Here is a 13,882-nt window from a genome sequence, read left to right as displayed (position 1 = left end):
GGTATGTCCCCCACCCAGACGCTCCCTCCACCTTTGCGATAGTCTGCAATAAAGATCGGGTGAGGGGCCTCACCTTAAATGGGGGCTTCTCAGTCTAGAGGCAGCGACAGAGTTGGTTGCCCTGGGGATGCAAGTTTCTCCAACATCTTACACATTCCCCAGCTGCCCCGAGGAGCCCTAGCAGTTTTCAGGGGACTCTTTTCAGCCGCTCCAAGTCATCCTTTTTCTGCACATACTTTGGTATTAGAAATCTGATTCAAAATTGAATGAGAGGGAAAACAGAGAGAAATACCCCCAGGCCAGCCTCCAGGGAGATTGCCTGGGTTCAGTTTCTAGATCTGCCTCATGTGGGCTGAGCAGGCCCCAGGCAGTTTATTTACCTTTTCTCTGCACCACAGTTTTCTCATTTGTGAAAGGAAGATAATAAAATCCACCTCCTAGGATCGTTGAGCACCTCCAGTGAGTTCAGGCAGGTAAAGATTAAACACGGTGCTTGGTGCACAGGAAGTCCTGCATCAATCTTAGCTGTTGTAATTAAACCTAGTCATGCAGGCAGCTCTTTCACGGCTTGCACTCTTTCACGACTGCAAACCTTATTGGGACCAGGGCAGTTTTCTCTGCTCTGGTGACACTGGTAAACTTCCTGCCTTCCTCTGGGGACATGAGCCGTCCCCACCTCCTCCAGATTGCACACTCCCTCCTTCAAGGTAGTTAACTAGAGGCCACGCGGAAGTTTTCTCTCCTGGAATCGGGTTCCTCGTGACTAACTGGCTGGGAGCGAAGTTCAGTTGAAGTTCAAGAAGGCCTTGGTTCTGACTTTTACTCCTTATTGATTTGTGGCACTTAGAAGCCAAAACACCGCAGGCACAACAATGTGGCCCTTCTCAGGTGGCCCTGTTTACCCTCCGGGAGCAGGCAGGGTGTGGCCTGAATTTCTGAGCACAGCACAGGGTGTGGTGACAACGCCGGGTGTGGCTGCCCAGAACAGGCCTTGGAGAAAGCAGCTGGGAAACAAGTCCCAGAGACCCGGGTCTGAATGCGGAGGCCTCGGTGTTCCCGCTCTGCTGTGGAGCAGCTGTGGGAACTCGGGTTCTCTGCTCCTCAGACACGACTACGGCAATAATAACAGTATCCCTTTACTGAGTACTTACTAGCCACACGAGGCACCCCGCAGCTCTCCCTTAATTAAGACCATGGGCTGTGTGTGAGTCCCAACATCACCACTACTAGCTGCATGACCCTAGAGACTTATCTTTCTCTCCCTCAACATCCTCACCTGTGAGAAGTGGGGTGGTTAAAAGTACCTTCCTCGAGGGCAGGGCTGGAGGCACCCATCTGACCCCATGGCCAAGGTGCTGGAGCCTGGAGAGCCCGAGAGGGGGAAGGCAGAATTAGATCATGTGATATCGGAGGAGGGGGATTTATCTTGGTGTCTTTAGGATGCTGGTTCCACGCGGGTATGCAAGGCTAAGAATCCAGGAAAGAATTGACAGAGAAGGAATTAAAATAAGATTTGATCTGAAAGTATCAACCTTGATCCTGAAATAAAAATAAACCAACTGGCAACGGCAGACACTGAGCAGAGTCCTGAGCATAGAAAACCAAAACCTGACTCACCGAAATCATTGTGAACAAAGCTGAGATCAACCACATAAAATATCTTATGGGCTTCCCTGGTGGCGCAGTGGTTGGGAGTCCGCCTGCCGATGCAGGGGACACGGGTTCGTGCCCCGGTCCGGGAAGATCCCACATGCCGCGGAGTGGCTGGGCCCGTGAGCCATGGCCGCTGAGCCTGCGCGTCCGGAGCCTGTGCTCCACAGCGGGAGAGGCCACAACAGTGAGAGGCCCGCGTACCGCAAAAAAAAAAAAAAAAAAAAAAGTATCTTATGGACCATAGAAGTCTTTCAATCAAGGAAATAAAGTATGTGGGGGAAAAAAACACCTTCCTTTTCAGGTTGCATGAGGATGAAGTGGAAAGCCCTAGAATAGCTTCTGGCCCCAGGGAATGTTGAGCAAACGTTAGCAATCACTGATGTAGATTTCACCTGTATGATTTCATGCCTTCTCATAACCACCTTGTGAGGTAGGGCCTCTACCGAGGAGAGGCTCAGGGCATGTGCTGAGAGAAGCAAGCAAAGCTGGGATGTGATCCCAGGATTATCTCATTCTGAATCCCAAACTCTGGGTCCAATATCACTGGGGCTCACTGCCTTTCATTTACCATCTCCATGTGAAGAAGCACTGGTTGAGCACCTGACCATAAGACAAGATGTTGTGACCTTTTTAAATTCATTGCCAGTTCCAACAACTCAATTCATAAGCACACACAGAGCTCTTCCACCTGGGGACTGGGCTGGGTCCTGGATCCATCTCCGTGAGCAGAACGCTGGTCTTGCCCACAGGAGCTCACAGGACAGATAGTAAATGAAGAAGAGACCCTGAGTTGGCACCTTTACAGGTCTAATGACTCTGCTCGCAACTCCATTTGGACAATTTCTTGAGCTCCCTTACCTCTTCTGAGGGCCTTAACTAAACCATCAACTCCCACTTTGCTTGAAATTCCTACTTCTAGGTTGAGGTTTAAAGTGGACTGTTAAATGAAGAGAAAGAAAGAAACTGGGAGAGACATTGGTCATCTATTCCTCAGTCATCAGTGTATCCTTGAAAGACTAGAAGATTTGATAAGGGCTTGAAGAAAGGAAAGACCCCTGTAGGGTACACACCCCTCTTGACATGGGTCTTCACTAAGTAGTGGGCTTTGGGAAATGGCTTTCAGATTCTGGAAAAGTGGTCAGAAAAAAATGTCACCCACTGAGAAATTAGGTAGAAAGTCATTGATGAGATGGGCTATCTGCAGGTGTTCCCCACCTGCAAGATGTGCTGCCCAGGAAGACTTGAAATACCAAAATCAAATCCATGCCTTTATGAAACATGGAATACTCTATAGGCACTATGAGAAACGGTGGGCATTTAAAAATGAAGCAAGCCCTGACCTCTGCCCCCCAGGTGCCTCAGAACCTGGAGCTGAATGTAAACAAAGAAAGGTGTAACCTAATCAACTGAGTTAATCTGTGTTTAAAGCTTTGATGTGACAATAAAAGTATGTGGCCAGCAATGGTGTCCTAGAAAGGAAGCATTCAGGCCCACTACCTTAGTGTTTATCCAGCCCCCTGGAGGGCCCAGGTTCCTATCAGGAGAGTTGTGAGCTACCTGGACTAGAGAGACCTTTTCAGGACTTTCCATACCTGGGTAAATTTGCTGCATTAATACTTACAGAGGCTTCCTCTGTGCCCAGAGCTGTTCTAAGCACTTGACATCTGATGGTCCACTTAATCCTCACAGTAAACCTATGGAGTAGATGTACTGTCCCCCCAACAACTCCAAAATTTGATGCCTTGAGAGGTTAAGTAACCGATTGAAGGTGATTATCTCATACAGCTTGTTAGGTGGCAGAGAAGGGCCTTCTAGCACTGGGCCCCCTGCTCTTACCCACAGCACTAGCAGTTCTTCTGTAGGCACCAAAATAGCCTTCTCATGAGTGGTTTGGGTTCCCTGGTCACTTGATCCTGTGTGGGTAGCACACAAAACATGAAGTCCTCTCATTGTGATTTAATTATGTGGCATCGGATTTATACCCTAGTCTCATGTAAATATGGGCCCCATGCATTGGTTGCCCTGAGCGTGACAGCCTTAAGGTGCTCAAAGAAAATAAAATTCCTTACCAAGGACCAAACCCAAAAGCAAATGGGTCAGTGTCCCATCAGAAGACAGATGATACAAGGACACACAGCAGCAGAACCAGGGGTAGAACCCAGTTGCCTTGGCTTCAGTCATGGTTCTTTATCCTTGGAAAGGAAAAGAAAGGACTTAAAATGCACAGGAATCAAGTTCTGAGAATGTCTAAGCCAACTTAGAAATATCCTTTTAATGTGTCCCACAACTGAGGACTTAAATAGGTACCATGGAGTTTTTTTCCTATCAACATCCTCACTCATGGGGCATGGGTTCCCTCAGGGCTGCGACTTTGAGGCCCCCATAGAGGGGATGGAAGCCCAGGTCCCAGTGAGAATGGGGGAGGTGGGGAGAGAAGGGGACCAAAGGAGAACAAGCCTTGTTTAGAATCTCCAGGTAAGTGTTGAGCAGAGAAGGTGGACTTGAGGAACCTACAGCACTTTGGAGAGATATTGAAATGGGTTGAGTTAAACAGAAAATGCCTGACAGGCCCCCAGAGAAGTTCTTTTTTTTTTTTTTTTTAATAAATTTATTTATTTTTTGCTGCGTTGGGTCTTCATTGCTGCATGCGGGCTTTCTCTAGTTGTGGCCAGTGGGGGCTACTCTTCATTGTGGTGCGTGGGCTTCTCATTGCAGTGGCTTCTTTTGTTGTGAAGCACGGGCTCTAGGCATGCGGGCTTCAGTAGTTGTGGCACACAGGCTCAGCAGTTGTGGCTTGCGGGCTCTAGAGTGCAAGCTCAGTAGTTGTGGCGCACGGGCTTCGTTGCTCTGCGGCATGTGAGATCTTCCTGGGCCAGGGCTCTGAACCCGTTTCCCCTGCATTGGCAGGTGGAGTCTTTACCACTGCACCACCAGGGAAGCTCCCCAGAGAAGTTCTTAAACTTTTCCTGTTAGAGCCTTAGGACTGTGTGTGGTTAGGGAGAGAAGGGCCTAGGGCCCTAGGGGTGTTGGTGTGGAAGTGGCCTGGGATTTTAGAAGTTGATGGCAAGCCTCCCAACCCCTCCCATTTCCAAGCCCTCGAGGTATTAGAGCAAGATCCAGAGGATGCAGTTCTAGTTAGAAAGTAGCTTGGACTTGACCCTATTGACGAAGTCTTGTTAAGAATATGGCCTCCAGGTTTTGGGAAAAGGTGCCTCTGGAATCCAGGAAATCTGAAAGAGCCAGAAAACATTCATTGCTTTAATCCAATTCAATTCAACTTGGCTCAACTCAACTGAATTCGACATATTCAACTAAACATTTACTGTGTACCAGGCGCTGTGCTGGGAGCTAGGAATACAGCAGCGAACAAGATACGCAAAACTTTCTCCTGCCTGCAAGAAGTTCATAGTCTAAAGGTAGAGACAGATACAAATACAATTAAATCCACATTTAATTACAAATTGTAGCGCACGCCACGAGACCCCTGTGACAAAGAATAAAGGTGGAGAGCTGCTTTAAGACAGGGTCCTCCTCCTCTGAGCAACTGACTCTTCCTCTGCAGCTTGTGGGATGAGGGGCCCCCGGGGAGAGTGGCTGCCGATTAGCGGTTCATCCCCCTGCAGTTCGCCATCTCCAGAATCAGCCCTGCCGAAGACTTATTGCTTCATCCAGCCCTCTGATGCTGTTTTTTTTTTAAAATTGTATCTAGATTTTCCAGTTTTCCCTGGCAGAAGCTTTGGTCTGCTGTACACTACTCTATCCTAAATGGAAGTGGAAATCACATGACTTTTACGTTCATGTCCCTTTTAACTATGCAAGTTGTACACAAATACATCTCTTTATAAAAAAATTAATTTAAAACAATGGGAGTAGATGGAGTAACTGTGATGGTTCTCTTGGCCCCTTTTCGTGACTTTCTGCGTGCCAATAGGTGACTGTTATGGGGGAATCTTTCTTACCCTCCCTGATGTCTCTCCTCCACGTGACCTTATGACACTCCCGCCCTCTCTCTTCCTCTCATTTTCTGCCGTGGCTAGAAGAGGGAGGTGGCTTAGCCTAGTTGGTGGATTTGGGAACACTACTGAGCGTGCTCACCTCAGGTTTTCCCCTCTCTTCCTCCTGAGAGTGAGCTGTCTGCAAGAGAATTCTCCTCTGCCCTAAGTATTGCCAGGTCATCCCCACCTCTCCCCCTCTCCCAGTGTGGGAAGGCCATTCCAGTCCTCTGTTACCCTGATGGCGCAGGTAAGTTAGCCCAATGCTGGGCTTAGCTCATCTGGACTGCACACCAAGCATGCTCTCTGGCTTAACCTTTATCAGTAAGAAACGGAATATTTTGAACCACATCTGACATGCCTTTGGTGAGACGTGATTCTCATCCCAAATCTCAGTTGCAAGAGAGCGCAGGAAATGTAATTTTTAGTTTTCCAGGCTCTGTAGTACAGAAAGGTGTGTTAGAAAAATGTGGCATGGAATGCAGAGGGCCAGTTCCCCGTGTCCACCTTGAGTGTTGGTAGTTTGTGTGATAGCTTATCTCCTGTCTACACCCCAGGGCAGTTAGTATCTGAAGTCTTCTAATCAGAAACCCACAGTTGAGGTATGTGGCTCAGTATTAAAGTTGCATCATCTACCTCTACGCACTAGTGTGAAATGAATTTTAGCAACAGAACCTGACAGTTGTCACCTAGTCAAATTAGTTTAGATCAGTTTGCAACAGGTTCCTAGAAATTAGATATGTACATATTAAATTTTGATAAATACTCTCAGGTTACTTTCTAAAGGATCATTATCCATTCTCCTATTAACAGTGGTGGAGAATGTCCTTGTCCCATAACCTCAGCAATTCTGAGGTCTCTTTCTTCATTTCATTTGCATGTCCTCCTTATTTATTCTGAAAGCGCAAATAGTAAACTGTAATACTTATGAGCTATTGAGCGAAGTACTACGTTGCACTAAACACTTTGCAAACATGACGTCATTTAATTCTGAAACACTATCAGATAGATATGAGCTGCCTCTGTTTTACAGACCAGGCAACAGAAGCTCAGAGAGGTTTAAAAGCTTTCCAGTTGGTCAGAATGCTAAGGAACAAAGCAGGAATGTTAACAAAGGCGACCTGTTCCAAAACCTGTGCATTTAGGAGCAGCAGAAGTGTCAAAAAAAGAGCCAGATTTAATGACAAGGGTTACTATTGTTTTAAAAATAGTATTTAGTTGGTTTTTGATGATTCAAATGGTAGTTCAAGGTCATGGTTATAAACATCAAGTCTCTTACCCTCCAGTAGTACGGAAATAAGGCCTTCTTTTTTTTAGAAGGAAAATCATCCTTAGGATTTAAGGAACTTTCTTCCTCTGCACCCTAGGTGGCTTGCATTGATGTGATTACTCACCTCAACTATCTGTATGGGAGCTGAGTGGAGATTTTATAACAGGGAGACCAGAGATTTCTAGTTTTGAAGTGGCCAGTCCAAAATTCCAATCAATAGATTCAGCTCCTTAGTGTTTGCCCTGGTGGCAGGAACTTAGAAGCAGATGCAAGGGCTGTGTGTGTACGTGTGTGTGTGTGTGTGTGTGTGTGTGTGTGTTGTGCCTTATAAAAGTATCTAAATGTATAGAAAACAGACTTGTGGTTGTCAAGGTGGAGGGAGGGTGGGAGAGGGATGGATTGGGAGTTTGGGATTAACAGATGCCAACTATTAGATAGAGACTGGATAAACAACAAGGTTCTACTCTATAGCACAGGGAACTATATGCAATATTGTGTAATGAACCATAATGAAAAAGAATATGAAAAAGTGTATATATGTATAACTGAATCACTTTACTGTACAGAAGAAACTAACACAACATTGTAAATCAACTATACTTCAATAAATAAATTTTAAAAAATGAATAAATAAAAAGGGTCTAAATGGGAGAGTAAAAGGAGAAGTAGGGTATGTACATTTGTGGCAGAAGGTCAGTGACAGCAATTTGGAGAAGCTGGCCCTGGTCCCCATTTCTTGGAAAACCAGGAGACTTTAAAAGATGAAGAGCAGTTTACAGGTTGCTGGGACCAGTCCCGGAGTGATTTTTTTTTTAATTAATTAATTTATTTTGGCTGCATTGGGTCTTCGTTGCTGCACGCGGGCTTCCTCTAGTTGCGGCGAGCGGGGGTACTCTTCGTTGCGGTGCGCGGGCTTCTCATTGCGGTGGCTTCTCTTGTTGCGGAGCACGGGCTCTAGGCGCGCGGGCTTCAGTAGTTGTGGCTCACGGGCTTAGTTGCTCCGCGGCATGCGGGATCTTCCCGGACCAGGGCGAATTCTTAACCACTGCGCCACCAGAGAAGTCCCCCGGAGGGATTTTTTCATTTATTTAAGATAAGATAATGAGGGCTCAGTGGGTACTCTCTGTCCTCTCCCTCCTCCCATCTCCACGCCCACTTCAACCCACCCCACTTAGCTTCTAAAGACACCACTTCCCTTTCCACTCTCGGGTCAGAATATACAGAGGTGAGGCCTTAGAGTCTGCATTCTCTAACTAGGTCTGCAGATGAGCTGGGTTGTCAACCAGGCTTGAAGCCCAGTAGGGTCCCAGTTGGATTTGCTGTGAAGCTGATGAAGCTTCCAGGGCCTCACTTGCACGGGCCCTTCCAAGTCCTGGGAGGGAGCCGGTGTCCGGCTCCCTGGCCGTTTTTTTGATATTTGCAGAAGTATGATGTTTCGACTGCAATTGGTCAAGACTCTTGTCTGCTTCCTTTGTGACTTCTGCTAAGGTTAGTGGGACTGGAGCAGTTTGCACACTTTGTGGACCCTCTTAAAGGACTACTAACTGGGGAATGTCATTTTGTTTGGGCTTAGTAGGATGTATTCAAGTTTCACGTTACTTCTGTGCTGCCTTATTGTCAGTGTGGGAATAACATCCAGGAATATTTTTATCACCCACTGGGCTGGCTCAACCTGGTGGCAATGTGATGCTGCAGGGCCAGAGGCTGTATAGCAATAAGAGAAGGTCCTGTGCCATCTGGCCCAGATGTGCCAGTGGAAGAGAAGCAAGGTTTGAAATGTACAGGGTCAGAAGCTAACCCAGGGGAAATGCGCCCAGACATCAGGCATGTAAAATCATAAGCATGGGACTCAGTTCTCCTCCTCAACCCCTGGTCCAAACAAAAGTTCCTTCCTGTCAGGGATCTACTCAATAGTGCAATGAGTATCATTCAAAATGAAGCATATCGTGTCTTTTCTTTTTGCTGGAATCACGTGAAATAGACTTTTTCAGAATTTCTGTATTTATAAGGCACAAACCTGTAGCATTCCTACAAAAGTGAGTACATCTGTGTGTGAAGCCGCATGTTTTATACATCCAATGATTAATAATAATAAAACAAATTTTAATCAGCCATACCAGGGCTGATTTGTCTTTCTATTCTTGCTCTATAGAAAAATTATGAAATTGTTGTCATAGAAAGAGGCTATGCAGCCAAAAAATATAGAAAACAAGTGTTGTTGTAATGGTCAAGGGGGTTTATGAAGAGGCAGTATGACATTGTTAGAGATTCTGTACTGTTTAACATATCTATCAGCTTTTAAACTTTACAGTTTATTGGGATTTCTTTTCTCATTTGAAATAAACGTTCACAGTCATAAGTGATTTCATATTTTGTATTTGTGTTCATAGTTTTGTATTCTTTTCTTAAAAGCCTCTCCCCTCTCAAATGGAGAAGCTTCAGATCCCACAAAACTATACCTACTCTTGAGTAAATTATACTGCCTCTCTGAGACTCATTTCCCATATGGCTGCCAGCCCATCCCTCTCTTCCTCCCACCCCTTCCAATAAGGTTGTACTTCTCCCTGACTTTTTTTGTCATTCTCACTTGCCAAGACAATCTCTTAAAACAAACCATTTACAATTCTAGTATTTATTATCTATTTAGCTGCCAATGTAAAAATTCAATATCATGTTTCATCCATGTTATATCTAACTCTGAGATTTTTTGTTTTATTTTTTTGGTTTTTTTTCTGTCTTTCATTTCAGCAGTTTGATTATGAAGTGTCTGGGTGGGGATTTCTTTGGGTTTATTGTTTGGGGGATTTAATCAGCTACTTGAATCTGGAGGGTTTTTTTTGTTGTTGTCTTTTTGTCTTTCAACAAATTGGGGGAGTTTTTACATTATTTCGTTAAATATTTCTTCAGCCCTATACTTTCTTCTCTTTTGGGACTCCAATGACATGAATGTTAGATCTTTTGTTATTCTCTCACAGGTCCCCAAGGCAGTGTTCATTTCTTTCAATTGATTTTCTCTATATTGTTCAGACTGGATGATTTGTATTGATCTATCTTGAAGTTTACTGACTCTTTCCTCTGTGGTCTCTGTTATTGAGCTCACCCAGTGAGTGTTTTTATTTTGGGTGTTTTATTTTTCAGTTCTAAATTTCCACTCGATTCTTTTTTTATATCTTCTATTTCTTTGCTGAAATTTTCAGTTTTCTGTTTGTTTCCAGAATGCCCATAATTGCTTTTAAGAGAATTTTTATGAAACTTCCTTTAAAATCTTTGTGAGACAATTCAACACTTCTGTCTGTTAGTATCTGTTGATTTCTTTTTTCTTTCTTTCTTTTTTTTTTTTTTGCGGTACACGGGCCTCTCACTGCTGTGGACTCTCCCGCTGTAGAGCACAGGCTCCGGACGCGCAGGCTCAGCGGCAATGGCTCACGGGCCCAACCGCTCCGCAGCAGGTGGGATCTTCCTGGACCGGGGCACGAACCCGTGTGCCCTGCATCGGCAGGCGGACTCTCAACCACTCCACCACCAGGGAAGCCCGAAAAGGTTACTTTTGAGACAGGTTTTGAAAGATGAGTAGGAGTTTGTTGAGTATCTCCCTGAATATCTTGTGCAACTATCAAAGTCATAGAGTCTGGAGAGTGTTTGAAGGTTCTTAGGGAAAAAGAAAAAAAATTTTATGGTACTAGATGAGGCTTTAAAGGGAATAGGGCTGAATTTAGAAGAACCAATTCAGGTGCAATGAGGGCCATGGAAGGATTTTAAACAGCTGGACAATAACATGATCAGATCTTTGTTTTGGAAGGATGGTCTTGGTGGCTGGTGTGGAGGAGGATGATTGAAGTGAGAGAGTGAGGGGACTTCTGTGATAGTCCCAGAGACCTGAGCTGGGGCAGCAGATGGCAATGGACAGGAGAGGACAAATTCAGGAGAAGTTCCAGAGGTGGTCCCTTTGATATGAAAGGGTCAGAAAGATCTTAGTGCCCAAGTTAAGACTAGAACTCAGATCCACCTATTCTTTCAACCACTATCTAATGATGTATTCACTGTGTGTGCGGTGCTGAGGACACAGATGTGAAGAAGTCCCATCCCAGACCGTGGAGTTTCTCATTCTGGTGGGGAAGAGATTCTTGGACAAATAATTAGAGTGTAATGAGTGATCTCAAGGAGGCAGGGTCAGGTGTGTAGAGCAAAAATTAGGGGCTGAGGATGCTGGTTTGAATGTGTGGTGGGATTTTAGTTTCGTTGGGGGATTGCATGAGTGTAGCTGTGAAGTTGTGCAACTTACAGGGAAGCAGCTAGCCTTTGTGGCAGGAGATGAAATCTAGAGCAGATCTGTAAGCCTTGAAGGTCCTCAAAACCCTCCTCTGCCACACAGAATTCTTTAGAAGCCAATTCCTTGGACTGTCGGAATTCCTGAGTGTGATGGTTAATTGAATGTCAACTTCACTGGGCTGTAGAGTGCCTAGATTAAACAGTACTTGGGCGTGTGTCTGTGAGGGTGTTTCTGGATGAGATTAGCATTTGAATCTGTGCACTCAGTAGGTTGTCTCCCCAGTGTGGGTGGGCATCATTCAATTCACTGAGGGCCTGCATCAAACAAAGAGGTGTAGGAAGGAGGAATTTGCCTCTTTTGCTTCCTGTCTTCATGAGCTGGAACGTTGGTCTTCTCCTGCCCTTGGACTGGGCTTTATACCATTGGCTCCCCTGGTTATCAGGCTTTTGGTCTAGAATTACATCATTGGTTTTCCTGGGTCTCCTAGCTTGTAAATAGCAGATCATGGGACTACTCAGCCTCCCTAATAATGTGAGCTGATTCCACATTAAAAATCTCTTTAGGGCTTCCCTGGTGGCGCAGTGGTTGAGAGTCTGCCTGCCGATGCAGGGGACACGGGTTCGTGCCCCGGTCCGGGAAGATCCCACATGCCACAGAGTGGCTGGGCCCGTGAGTCATGGCCGCTGAGCCTGCGCGTCCGGAGCCTGTGCTCGGCAACGGGAGAGGCCACAGCAGTGAAAGGCCCGCGTACAGCAAAAAAAAAAAAAAGAAAAAATCTCTTTATATCTATATCATCTATATCTATATATCCTAATCTATATCTATATATCCTATTCGTTCTGTTTCTCTGGAGAACCCTAATACACTGAGTCTTGAGAAGGAAGAAACACTGAATGTATTCAGTGTAAAAGAGAGATTCAGTCTAGGAACCTGCAGATCCAGTTGCTGTCTTCTATCCTTAACCCAGACCACTCAGGACACCCACGGGGAATGCAAACCCAGGAACAGAACAAACAAGCAATAAATATGTCTGAAGTTGGTGAGAACCGCCCCCCCACCAAAGTAGTAAGTTTAAAGAGAATTCTAATTACGGCACGTCAGTTTTACTTGGGGGTCACTCTCTACATATACAGTCTCATTCCAGCCACCATGACTGTGATCAGCTCAGATAATAGGAAATGGTAACAGGATCGGTTTACACATCTTAAAATAAATGTACCCTTGAAAGGCAATTCATTTTTGTCTGGTACATACACACAGGTCACTCTGGTCTGTAATAGTTCAACTTAGACACCTATAGATATGTTTTCACTACTATCTCAACCCACCCCTGAAAGCCACTTCTTTCCTTGAAGACTTGGTAACTTGCCCCCAGCAAGGTTCCTAATTCCTTCTTTGACCTGACAGCATTTAAAATATTGGGCAATGGGGCTTCCCTGGTGGTGCAGTGGTTGAGAGTCCGCCTGCCGATGCAGGGGACATGGGTTCGTGCCCCGGTCCGGGAAGATCCCACATGCCGTGGAGCGGCTGGGCCCCTGGGCCATGGCCACTGGGCCTGTGTGTCCGGAGCCTGTGCTCCGCAACGGGAGAGGCCACAACAGTGAGAGGCCCGTGTACAGTAAAACAGACAAAAAAAATATTGGCCAATGATTATATATTTTGTGTGTGTGTGCTGACATCTTAATTTGTTCAACCATTCCTCAAAGAATTTAGTTTCTCATAAAATCTACATTTGTCACCATTCTGATCACTCACTCAGGCAGAATCCAGTTGTAAGAAAGTATTTCCTTAGAAGGCTGGGTCTCATTTTGAAATCAGCAAGTATCATCCCACCCATATATGAAATATAGTGGGAGAATTACAGCCAATTATTTGGACTAATCCAAGGTGATATTCCATTACGATATCATAGTCACATATAATAAATACCTTTTGAGCTTGCAGTCAACTATCACAGTATAAAAGCAGAGAAGTTCCCTGGAGAAGGCTGATGGAGAGCGCGCAGAAGGCTGAAAGCCTCCAGCCCGTCCTCCTTCCCCTCTCCAACCTGCGAAGTCGAGTCACGTGACAAGCGCCAGTCAGACATTATTTCATGTTATGCTAAGATGAAGTCTGCCTGGAGGAAGCTGCTGAGAGACCTAAAAAGCCAGTATCTTAGCTTCAATTACATTTAGGTGGAGCAAGAGAGTAGACATTTTGTCTTAAACAAGAACTCTAAATGCCCACCAGAAACTACTTGCTCCTGTGATGCTAAGGACACAGCAGTGTCCATGGACATGGCTTCCTGAAGGCTTGAAAAATCATGTTTTTATTTACCAGAATTATTTACCTTAATTCCTGATTCCCCACTGCCCAAGCTACGAATCCTGATCTTTATTTAAAAACTTAAAGTACTACACATAAGAAACTGAAAATTGTTTTTGGAAGCAGATAGGGTCATAAACAATAAAATATTCCAAGAATGCACTAGGTGAATTTGTAGGTTTATGCTGGGTTGTCTACAAGTTTATGGTTTGTACTTAGAAAACTTATCAGAAAACCAGGGACATAGCTTTAGGGCTGAGTTAACTCATATAGTGCATTTTCCAGTTAGATCTGTTTTTCTTTCCTTCCATTAATGATTGCCTATCAAAGGGTGATTTACTTTGCAATTTCTAAGTAAGGGCCTCTTACATGTTACTTTGCTAAGGTTTGTTC

Source organism: Leucopleurus acutus, assembly GCF_964270905.1.
Source record: "Leucopleurus acutus genome assembly, chromosome: 4".
Taxonomy (NCBI): Eukaryota; Metazoa; Chordata; class Mammalia; order Artiodactyla; family Delphinidae; genus Leucopleurus; species Leucopleurus acutus.
Note: the sequence above shows the minus strand (reverse complement) of the source record.